The sequence below is a fragment of the Ambystoma mexicanum genome, chromosome 5p, assembly GCF_040938575.1.
Source record: "Ambystoma mexicanum isolate Mex_15411 chromosome 5p, UKY_AmexF1_1, whole genome shotgun sequence".
NCBI lineage: Eukaryota > Metazoa > Chordata > Amphibia > Caudata > Ambystomatidae > Ambystoma > Ambystoma mexicanum.
The window spans coordinates 577,911,533-577,924,493 of record NC_090930.1 but is presented as its reverse complement, the minus strand read 5'-3'; positions in this window follow the sequence as shown (position 1 = coordinate 577,924,493).

The window sequence follows — 12,961 nt, the reverse complement described above, 5'->3', positions numbered from 1 at the left end:
GAGAATTCATCAATGAAGACTAGGAGATGTTCTCCGGTGTCCAATGGTCCATAAAAGTCGACCGCAACTCTATCCCACAGTCTTTCTGAGATGTGGATCAACTGTTACGTTATTTGGGAATCACCCCCCACTGTAGACTGACATGGCGGACACTGTCGCACCATGTCCTCTATGAGTGTGTCCATGTATGGAAACCATACGTGATGCCTTAGTTGGTTCTTGGTGTTCTCAGACCCTCTGTGACCCTCATGAGCTGTCTGGATGACTGCCGTCCTCAATGTCGGTGGTATCTTGAGTCTGCATCCTCTGAGTAGGATTCAGTCGTTTATCACAGCAAGTTATTTGTGTATCTTTGCTAGCCGATCCACTTTTGCCGGTTGGCTTCTGGGTGCGGAGCAAGTTGTCTGCGATGGTCCCTCTGTTTGTTCCGGTTCATCAGTTGGATGGCCAACACCATGAATGGATCTCTTGTTAAATCATGGGCCACCGTTTCCAGTGTGAGCGTGGGAAGCAGCGCTTTGGTCGTGACGTAGTTAATGTTTTCCGTGTCACCTTTCCATGTGGTCTGGTCCCTGCCACCTGGGTGGCGTGAGATGTAGTGTGCCGTGTTCTGGTCACCCCCTGGTCAGTGGAAGATGGTGTAGTCATAGTTCCGAAGGCGAATGCCCCATCTTTCGATCCTGGGAGGCATCTTGGTGTGGCGGTTTCCAAACAATGAGAGAAGGGCGTGATGCTCAGTGACAATCGTGAAGTTCTTGCCAATGACAAAACTATGAAAATGTTTTCTCAGACACTCTTGGCTGCAGTGGTTTGGTCTAACATGGCGACATCAGCTTTGTTGAGATTAGATGTTTTTCAAACGTGACTAGTTTAATGCCAATGGTCGCGTCTCACTGGATTGTGGGTTTAGCCAAGGAAAAACCCCTTGAACATAAGTAAAAGTATGAAAAACCCGGAAGGAGACTGCGCCAAATTATCGAAAAGGTTTCTTTATTTTAAAATGTTTGCCTGCCCAGACCACAGCCAAACTCTCCTTCTCAGCCTGGGACTATGTTCATCCTGTGGAGGACAGGGCCCTGCTCGCATATGCCACAATGTGTTTGGGATGCACGTCTTTGTCTTCTGACTTCACGAGGATAGGCCCCAGACTTATGGGTCTTGCATTGATGATCTCTGTGTGCCATTTAGGGTTGAGGTAGGCCAGGCGTTTTGCTTCCGCCAGTGCGGTTTTGATGCCAAGGAACGCATTGTGACAATCCTCTGTCAATTCAAATGCATTGTGTGTCTGAAGGAGCCATTGTAGGGGTTCTGTTTGTGAGGCAGAATGCCAGAAATATCTGGCTCAGTATCCTGCCATCCCCAAGAATGAGAGGACCTCTGCCACCTGCGTGGGAGCTGCCAGGCGGGTGATGGTGCTGACCTAGCCTCTTTTTGCTTATGTTATATTTTGTTAGGTTGAGGGTCAGATCAGCATCTTGCTGGCCCTTGCATGTCTCCAGATGTACCTAGCCATGGTTCTTTTGGGACATGCCAAACACCATGATGTCGTCACTGTAGTTTAGTGCCACCTTGATGGGGAGAATCACCTGACGGATGGCCTCTTGGAATATCTCTATGGCGGAGATGGCGAAATGTAATCTCTTGTACTGAAAAGGTATGTTCTGTGTTGAGAACGTGGGGGTATTACCCTGGAGTCAGGGTGGAGCTCCAACTGATAGTACCATTTGTTGAGGTCACGTATTGAAAATATGGTTGTCTTCTTCAGTTGCACAATCGTGTCTTCAATATTGGGGCTCGGGTGGCATTCCTATTGGATGGTCAAGATTGAGACCTTCATGTTGATACAAAGTCTTTTGGCACCACCACTAGTGCAGAGATCCATGGCGTGTGCCCAGTGGCTTGTTCGATGTTGTCGCTTTGCAGGAACTGTGTTAGTTCCTGGGACAGTGCCTCCTGAAGGTGGAAACCTACCCTTTGTGGGTGTTGGGGCACCATTGCAACTGTTTCATCTATGTGTAGTTTAACAATCTGTACTTTGAGCTTGCATAGCCCCTGGAACAACTGCAGGAACTTGACTTAGTTTCTCTGGGGACCGGCACCGTAGTGAGCATGAAGGCCTGTAGAGGATTGAACAATGTCAGTGGCCTGATAGTGGATGATGATAGGACCCAATTGGTTTACGGTCCTGTATTTTAGAAGGCACCGCCCTTTTGTGGGTCTGCACTGACGTGAATCATAGCCTCTGTGGTTCAGCCTTTTTTCGAGCAACGTGCGTTAGAATTGGCTCATCGAATATAGTGGCCAGGAGGCACCCCACTGGAAAATCTGTGCTCGGGACATGGACAGATTGTTTCTGTCTGCCATTTGTAGGAATTCTTCCCGGCTGTCTTGTATCAAATTGACATATTCATCCAGGTACTTCTGGTTGAGGTCAGTATGGTAGCCGAAATACTGGTCCACCGGACTCCTGGTGTACCCGTATGGAGGGTAGAGTGAGTCGTCGTATTTGTCTCTGTATCATGTATGCTGGGGAAGTTGGTCATCCCCTTGGGTGTAAGCTTAATCAGCCAACTTCTCAACTGCCCTCATGTAACTTTGAGGGTCCTGTGTATGTGGCCTGCCCGTGGTTTGTGGGGATGGGCATGCCCTATTGCCTTGTCTCCATGGGTTCGTAAGGGCTGTCCTCGGGGTCGGGAACGGTCTGCCTTCCCAACAGAGGACTTGGAAAGTGCCTTGGCTGCTGCAATTTGAGTATTTCTGTGTAAGCGCGGGGCATGTGCCCATGTGAGGAAAAGCCAGGCCGCACCTGTATCAGAGTCTGCTTCTTGGCTGGGGTGTTCTCCAGGGATGCTGATTGAGCATCTACCTGTTCATAGATCTTGGTCATCTCTATGACCTGGTTGATAGCGAGGGGTTTCTTCAGTAGTTGTTTCCGAAAGATGGGGGAGGGGGCACCCTTCAATTACTCGAAGTCTATTTGCCTCATCCTTAAAAAATGGAGAGAATTGGCATTGGGCTGATTTCTGTCGTAGTCATGTTATGAACTCATTAACAGTCTCCTAAGCTTGCTGCGTGCATTGATTGAAGACATATCTTTCATAATCACGGTTGCTTTGGATGACAAGCTTTTTGCTAAGTGCCCCAAGTAAGTGTTCATAAATGTCTCTTTCCCCTTCAGGGATTGTTTTTATGATGGCATTGATCTCTTTCCCTGCAAGGTTGGTGGTAATGTCAGGTAAAACAGGAGACGTTTCCTCCCCTACAGCCTTGAATAAATCTTGAAACTCATCAATCCATTTCAGCCATCTTGGGCCCTTATCGTTTTGAGGTGTCATTTTTAATGGGAGCGGCCTCCTTAGGAATGCCACCCTGGAAGTGGCAGCCATAGTGGTCAGCTGTGCTTCTGCAGCCTTTGCCACTGGATCCATTCTCGAAGGATCACCCCCTGCAGTACAAACAGTGGTTTTGCTGAAAGTTAACGGCACAGCGGGATCGCTGGTGCTTAGTGCACACGCACGCCGGGGCAGATCACTGCCGGTGCAGCACTCATGGGCGTCAGGCTTCTAACAGGATGTGTTGCTGTGGGATCAAAGGCTTCATCACCGGTTGTTACCTGGCAGTGATAAGCCTGCCTAGAGGCAAGGGCGACACGGCACACCGGTGAACTGCTTTCAACTTTATTCAATTACAACTGGGCAAACTCAATGACTCTCTTTCTCTCTGCCTCCCCCAACCCACAGGTCCCCCTGCCAACGTGGCCTTACCTTAAAGGCACATTGGAACATTCACCACTTAACAGGTGCATGCTGCAGGCACTGGCACCGTTCCAAGCAAGTCCGTGAGTCACAAAGGGCAAATGCACCAGTCCCTGGTGTTCTTTTGATGTGCCTGCTTTTCCATTTGAAGCCAAGTGTTGCAAATGCTGAAGCCTACATTACTTTACAAACAAGAAGAACATCTTCCCAAAAGACCATATACTAATAATTAAGAATATATACTCTTTAATGTAATCATACAAAAATGTCATTGCAAATCATTTTTTAAATACTGCATTAATTTAATTCCTAAAGTATCAGCATACTGTAAATTGTTAAGCATATAATTTCTAAAATGAGCATACACATTACACAACAATGTATAAACATAACATCTAACAAAAAACACAGTACAAACATACACACATTTATTCATTACAACAAATACATTTGAATCATTGAAAAAACTGTCTGCCTGACATATAGCATAGCCTTCTTACCCTACATGCACATGATGCTGTCCCTAGTGTGTACATCTACACGACCTTCTTCAGTGGAACTCGTGGTTCAATTTTCTTAGTCTAACTGTGGGACTTGAATGCACAGCTCTTGGATACTCAACAACCCTCATCTTTCTCTATTCCATAAAGAATATTTATATGGACGTCCTTCTTTAACTTGGACATCTTCTTTACTGGGTTTCAAGATCCTTAACCCTGCAGATTAGTTTTGTATTTTTTATGGAGAAACATATCTGGGCTATTATTCAATTATCTTGTATTCAAGCCTGCATCCCGGATCAGACATCAGCGTGGAAGCTTATGAACCAATGCTATCATATGTTGGAAGGCGTCCAGGAGTCTGCACATGTTGATAGCAGAATATTTCAATTGAAATGGAAATGTTAAACTAACATTTGCTTTTAGGGTCTTTCAGGAGCTTTACTGTAAATTTTGCTTGGTGACCCCACCTTGGTAGGTGGCTGAACACACGGTATTAGTGAGAAAATGTATATCTAGATGACTAAATGCAATTAAACAGGCAGGGAATGACAGGCTCCAGGTCCTTCCCATCTGTAGCCAGTTCTTCTCCCACATGCACATTGCCATAGTGTATCAGCGATATGTATGCAAGGAAATGTGGAAGCATAGTGTGAGACACAAAGTGCTCCTATCAGACTGCAGTGAAGGTCCTTTGCAAAGCAACCCAAATAGACATATCAGTGTTTAGGTTATTATGTGAGAACGTGTAATGCGATTGAAAACAAACAAACATTCTGCTACCTTAACTTTATGATCCATGTCCATTTTTAGAGAGTTTAAAGGAAACATTGATAAACACTTTCAACCTACAGGAAAATATTTCAATGAAATTAATTACGTAATAGCTCATATTCAAGTCTGTAAGTGTTGTGTTTCCAAAACACACAAAAATAATACCTGTTAAATGTCTTCAAGTGTCAGGATCCAGAACAAAAACGGATTCGATGAATTATGATCAGACATCAAAAAATTAATGGGTGGGAAGAAGTGAGTTTATTATCCATTAAGTAAATGCAACTTGCCCAAATGGAGGAAACAACCTTCCAAGCAAAACTTTAAGTAACATAGTGTGAAAAAAGAAGAACACAGAAGAGTAAAGAGTTAGGTATATATGACCGGTGGGTAGAGAGTAGAAGATTAAGGTGATTATGTGAGAGAGACCACACAAAGGCTCATTGACGGTGTACATGACAACAATTAAATTCACTTAGGCATTTTCAGCCAGCATGCTTTTGGCAACACAGCACATACTGTAGATATGAAGGCATGGCTGCTGAGAAGACTATCTTTACAAAAACAGGTTGCAATATTTACCCACTGTGAAAGACAAAAGCTCTGATATTCCCCAAAATACAATGGAAACTCCCAACCTTCCAAAACCTCTGATTTTAACATTATGTATACACAACAAAATGACTGGTTTTGAAATGGTATGATATGATGTGACATGTATATGTGTCCTCTACCTCTGCCACTATCTCCAAGCAGCCCTCATATGTCTCAACACCACCAACCAGCCCGCCTCACCTGCGCCAATACCCCAGGCTGCCACCTCAAGTCCTGACACCACCCACCAGCTCCCCTCACCTCTGCCAATACCCCTGGCAGCTCCCTCAAGTGCTGACACCACCCACCAGCTCCCTCACCTCTGCCACTATCCACAGGCAGCCTCCTCAAGTCCTGACACCACTCACCAGCCCCCCTCACCTCTGCCAATGCCCCATGCAGCCCACTCAAGTCCTGAGACCACCCACCCACTCACTGCCACCACTATCCCCAGGCAGCCCCTTCAAGTCCCGACATGACCCACCGGCCCCACTCACCTCTGTCAACACCCCAGGCAGAACCCTAATGTCTTGATACCACCCACCACCCTCCTCACCTCTGCTACTATGTCACTATAAGAGAGTTTTACTAGGGACAAATGTGAGGATTCACTTTTACAAACTCAAAGTCAATTAAGCTCCATAGAGTTATTACCTCAGTTGAAGGCGAGATCTACAAGAGCAAAAAGTTGGGAAGAGTCATTATCCCAAGCGATAATAACATCGCCCATATTCAATATGGCGGATGACACATAGATCCTGATTTAAAGAAAATGCGCATAAATCCTGCAAAGCTCCATGTGCTGAAAACGACTTTGCGCTTCCCCACACGCAATCTTTCCTATGCCCGCACTTCGTATTTACGGAATGTAAAGCGCAAAGCAACCCAAACCTCAAAGAAAACCTAGCTGTGCCAGGAACACCCAAAACACTCCCCCACGCAAAGCAAAACAACCAAACCAAAATAATTGCCAAAGACCTATGCGCAAACCTTTGGAAAAAAATACATGGTAGGTATTGTGAGATTGGTGATAGTCAGAACTCCCTTTTCATCCTCTCTGTGTGCTCCGTTGGTGTCTCATTCTTCAATAATTGAAAGAAGATTCTTCACTGTAGCCGAGGTTGGATTGTGCATGAGTTTCTTGTAGCACCCTGGAGTGCTTATATGTGATAACCCTAAGTTGACGTAATCAGATGTACTGATGACTACCACACTCCCGGCATTGCCTGCCTCCTTGTTCACTATATACTTATTTTTAGGTAGATTGATCAGTGATATTCTTTAATTTTGGCTCAGATTGTTCTTTGTGTGCCGGTGGTTGAAACTCTTGCCATCCAAATATGCATGCATATCATTAATGACAGCTTGGTGGAATGTCTCAATGAAGCTCACATTTGGCAAGTTAGGTGTGAATTTCGACTTAGCTTTAAGATCCTGTGTCTTCAAATTGCGGGCAAATACCCCTTGGTCTGTGGATATATCTTCTTGTGAAACCTCTGCCTCTGATACAAGTAACATGAGTAAATGGGTATTTTCTATGTCTGCTAAAGATAGTGGGCTCAGAGGATCTAGTACAGTATGGGTCACATGGGTTTTTACCTGTGATGCAAAAACATTTTTTTTAATTTCAATTTCCTAATGAACTTGAATATGCCAATTTAAAAATGTGTATATTCAGTCCCAATGCTAGGTGTAAACGATAGGCCTTTGTTGAGGGCTACTTGTTCTGTTTCTGTAAGGTGATAATCTGATAGGTTCACCACCAGATTGGTATTGCTCATTTACTTTCGTTCTTCTTGGAAACTGACCTTGTCAGAATTCCTATGGGTCCCATATGCCCATCAGAACTTCCTCCTGCATCCCGTCCTGTTGCCCCCCGCCTGCCCCTTGAGTGGTATTCCAAGTTGAAGTATTTGTTGATAGACGATCTTGAAACCTTACTTGTTTGGTGTTTCGCTGTGTTCCTTTTTTGTATCTGCGTATCTGCCACTCTAATATATTCGGCCTTTTCCACAGCCATCTTACATACCTCATTTTCGCACTTACCAAGAATGCTTAATGAGTCCCCAATGTGTTATAAATTTAAACCACTTATTTCATTAGCCTACGGCTCCAGATACCCTCCCATTTTACTAACACAACCCTTTCCTACAACATCCTATGTCACTGAGTTCATGCTTATCACCAATCTGTATTTTGGTTATAGCTTCTGGGTTTTTCCTTCAACCCATGTGTTATTTCACTTTTTACATGTTCTTCATGTGCCCTCATTCCTCACTCATTTGGCCATTTCGAGCCTTCCGCTCATTAGGAATACCTATCAGCAGCTACATGGGGAGTGTAGGGACCCAAGGGTGTGCAGCAAACATTATTCCAGCACACATCAAGCAGCAATGGCTGTAATCTTTCCTGCAGTCACATCCATGATACCAGTCCACCACGCACTGCAAGTTGCCCTCTTTTCATATACCAGCATACCAAATGATGACACTTTTCTGTTGGGCACGACATCATTCCTTTATTTTTCTGACTTTTACCCGCACAGGTTTTTAGCTGAAACGTTTTTACATTATCACATATTTCACCCAGACATTCACTTCCCAGCAACGGCCGCTCCCGATTTCCAGAATGCAACAATTTACCCATTCCTACACGTACAGCAATTTGACTGACATTTATATCTATCATCTGATGCGATGGCCCGATTGTTTTAAATCACGGAAATCATAGCACCTCCTTACTTCATTGACGGGAATTTAGATGGCATCACTTTAACATTTGTATGCTCCTTATCTCAGCCGTTTAGACTCTGATTTAGAAGCATTTCTTGGGTTGCATAGTTTAGCATTATTTGTGTACAGTACGGTTTCCAATGAAGCCAGAGGCCCTGTGACAGACCGTTTATGACATGCTATCCAGTAGCACGACAGTGGCACGTCACGCAGATGCACCGAAGTGCTGAGCGTTCCACTCTAGTTTATAACACCATCAAAGAAGGGCACTGGAGAGCCATCCGACGCGAGGTGCTAGGGATTAGACCCTTCTTTAGGTTGATGATGGTATTTATTTTATCGGAATCGGCCCTGATCCCGCAGTCAGAGAAGATGTGGCCGAAGAAGCGTAGGCTTCACTTGTTGATGGTGCACTTGGGTCCCTTGAGGGTGAGGCCGGCCTTGTGAAGGAAGCTGCACACTGACGTTAGCACTGTGTCATGTTGTTCCTGGGTAATCCCAAACTAAGATATTGTTGCTGTAGTTTAACGCATTTGTAATGGGTCAAGTTAGCTGTCGGATTGTTTCTTGAAATAGTTCTGCTGCAGACAATATATCAAAGTTGAGCCGCTTGTAGCGGAACAGCCCTTGTTTGTTGTAAATGTGGTGATTTGGTCGCGAAGCAGGGTCAATGACCAACTGGATATACCTCTGGTTGAGGTCTAATTTAGAGAACCTGGTGGCTTGGTTGAGTCTCATCAGCATGTCTTCGATGTTGGGTCCCTGGTGCCACTCCCTGTGGATTGCGGTGTTTGGGATTTGCATGTCTACAGAGAGGCATAGGCTGCCGTCAGTATTAGGCACTACAACCAGGGGGGACACCCATGGTGTGGGACCATCCACCCTCTTGATGATGTCATTATTGAGGAGGAGTTGCAGCTAATGCGTTACTTGAACATGTAGGTGGAACAGTATTCTGCGGGGATGCTGCAGCACTGGTCTGACTGCTGGGTCAATGTGGAGTGTTATGAGCGTGTCCTTTAGTTTTCCTACTCCTTTAAATGTATTTATTTATTTATTTGGATTTATTAAGCACCCAGCGGCCCAGAGGCATTGTGGCGCCGTTACAGAATATTCAGCTTGGTGTCCATTAGGAACTGGGTCAGAAGAACAAGTCGAGAAGCAGTGTTGAGCAGGTGTTCCGTGGTGACAGGGGAACAATATTGGAGGCAGTGCATAGTCATAGACATTCTGTGGTCACAGGGGAACAATATTGGAGGCAGTGCACAGTCATAGACAGTTTAGTTGAACAACAGTGCATGGTCATAGACAATTTATTTGAACAACATTGATTTCAGGGTTTTTCTGAAGGTGAAGAGGGATTGTTCGCTCCTCATACTGGGTGGTAGCGAGTTGCATGCTTTGGGGGCTAGAACTACAAAGCTGGTACCACCAGCTTTCACTCTGTTAAATGTTGGGATTGAAAGTTGGTGAGAATACTTGTTCCGTGTTTGCCTGTGGGATGTTGCTAGGTGTATCCTCTCCGCTAGGTACGCTGGTGCAGTTCGGGTGAGGCATCTGTGTGTGATTGTGAGGGCTTTGAATGTTATCCGTTCTTTAATCGGGAGCCAGTGGGCTTTCCTTTTTGCCTGGGTGATGTGCTCTCTTTTAGTAATGTTGAGTGCCGCTCTGAGGGCATTGTTTTGTGCTATTTGCAAGTGATTGATTTTCTGTGTGGAAGTGCCCAGAAGTAGGTTATTTCAATAGTCAAATTTTGCACCTATTGTAGCTCTAGCAATGTTGAGGCATTTTTTGTAATAGGTGGTGTTTCACTGAGTTATGATTTTAGAAGTGAGGGCTGCTTCTGATGAGATGGCACTGACTTGTATGTCCATAGATAGCGTGGAGTCTAGGTAGACGCCTAATGTTTTCACTGTGGTTGAGGTGGTGTCTTCGATGATGAAGGAATTGTTTGTGTTGTCAAGCTTTTTTAGGGCTTCTTTGGGGTCTACTAGTAGTATTTTGTTTTTTTCCCCATTTGAAGCATAGGCCGTTTGCAGCCATCCAGGCCTGAATGCAGGCATATATGTTTTGGAGGGTTTTAAGGTCTTGGTCGTAGTTGCCTGTTAGGGGAATGAGAATTTGTGTGTCGTCGGCATAGCTGGTGAAGAATATGCTGAAATCTTCTAGGTTGCTGAATAGCGGGAGGGTGAATAGGTTATAGAGAGTGGGGGAGGTGCATGAGCCTTGTGGGACTCCACACTCAATTGTTGATGGTGGGGCAGGTGCTTGGTCAGAGAAGACTTTCATGGCACGACCATCCAGGTAGGAGGTGATCCATGCAGTGGCTTCATTAAAGTAGTGGGCTGTGTCGGTAAAATGTTTGCAGAGGATCATGTGGTCCACCAAATCAAAGGCCGCATAGAGGTGAGGTTTTGCCTTTGTCCATAGATTCAAGTAGTTGATTTTTGAGGTCAAGTAGAGCTGAGTCTATGCCGTGGCAGGGGCGGAAACCTGATTGTCTTTTTTCAAGGATGTTGTGTGTTTCTAGGTAGGTTTGAATCTGTAGACAAGCAGCCTTATCTAGAATTTTCAATAGAAATGGCACTGTGGTGATGGGGCAGTAGTTGTTTGGGTAGTCCGGGTATAAGGATTTTATTTTTTAGTAAGGGCCTCACCCAAGCTTCTTTGAGGGTGGTTGGAACAGTGCTGGTGGCGAAAGATGTGTTGATGAAGGAGGTGATAAACGGGGCGAGTACTGTGGCACAGTCTTTGTTAGGCTGGCTTTGCAGATGTCACCTTTGCAGAGTGACGGATTGATGTGCTGAATGATATGGAGGACTTCAGGCGTGGTTACATCCCTGAAGGTGAAGGATTTGAGTAAGGTACTGTTATGTTGGGTGTGTATTTCTGGATTGACTGTGGTTGGCTTAGGTACGGGATTGGGTTTAGGTAGATTGTCAAATTGAGTTTTGATTTTGTTTTTTAGAGTTTGGATTTTGTTTAGCATGGCGTGTTGGATGTTGTTGCACCATGTGGTGTTTTTCTCAGTGGGCTGAGCAGAAGTGGTGGGGATGGTAAGCTCATTGTAGATGGCAAATAACACTTTAGACTGTGAGTTGGCTTTTTCAATCCTGACATTGTAGGTGGCAGCTTTGGCTGTGGAGATGTCTTTTTTATATTCTTTGGTGACAGTGAGGTATATGTCCCTTGTGGTGGGTGAGGGATTAGCCTGCCAGGCGGTTAGTGCTGCCCTTTTGGCAGTGCGTGCATCCTTCAGTTCTTGAGTGAACCAAGAGTTAGCATGCAGGGTTTTTTTTGTTGTTTTTTTCTTTTCCATTGGGGCTACTACATTGATTACATCTTTTAACGTTTTGTTGTAGGTCTCAACTAGTGTTGTAGGGTCTTTAGAGGTAGAGTGAGCAAGTATTGCTGTTTCTACTAACGGGATTAGTCTGTCTGCTATGAGCAGTTTCTTGGATCTTGCCATGGTAGCCGGTGCGGCTGGGTGGGGGTTAGATACTGATTTGGGTGGTATGAAGAAGTGTAGTAAGTGGTGATCAGTCCATGGTCTAAAAGTGTTAGAGCTTGTGTCTGCCGCACAGTTGTGGTCGGTGATACAGTCGAGGATTCGACCTTTGGTTTGGGTGGGTTTGTTTACTCATTGAGTAAGGGCTAAATCTAGGAGGGCCTTTGCAATGGCTTTGCTTTTTTTGTTTTTTGGGTCCTTAAAGCCCAGGTTGAGGTTGCCTAAAAGGATGTCTTTTGAATTTGCTTTGAGGTTTTCACCTAGGATGTGGGTGATGTTGACTTGGAATTTGAGAGTTGGGCCTGGTGGGCGGTAAACAATGTGTAATGTTATGGTATCATTTGGTGAGGGAGATATTTTGACAGATAGTGAGTCAAGGTTATCAGCTTTGTCGGTCTTTATCTGTTTAGCGTTGATGGTTTCTTTGCTGAAGGTTCTGTCTTGGCGCAGGATAATGTATCCTGGTGGGAGTGTTTGGCAGACTGCTGGTCTGGATGCTTCGTGTAGCTACATTTCTGTTAGGGCTAGTATGTCTAGGTCTAGGTCAATGATGAGATCATGGATTTCTGAGGTATGCGCTGGTAGGGAGCATGCGTTGATGAGTGCACACTGGTATTGTGTGTTCTGGTTGGTCTTAGGTATAGTTGGGGCAAGGGTGCTGTGGGGAGGGCCTGTTGTACGAAGGGTCTTTCGCATGTGTGTGATGGTTGGGGTGGTGCATGATGGGAGTGGTTAGATGGTGGTTGTAGGTTGATTAGAGCAGTAGCTTAGCCTAGAGTTTCTGGAGGGGCATAGGTATGGTCGGATGTTTTTTGGGAGGTATAGATAGAGTGGAGGTTTGGTTAGACCTTTTGGGACAGGTGGTGTGGATAGGGACTGTACTACTGGTGGATAGAGTTGGTAGGAATGGTGTAGGTGGTATGGTGTGGGAGCAGTGAAGTGAGGGTGCCATTTTGAGTGGGTCGAACAGGTGTGCATGTTGGTAGTGGGCTGTTCAAGGGAAGTGGTAGGGGCCTCCTAGTTCAGGAGGTTGTGGAGGGTGGATTAAAGAGTTGGCAGGCAGTGTGTGCTAGTTCTATATGCAAATGGAGAGCATAG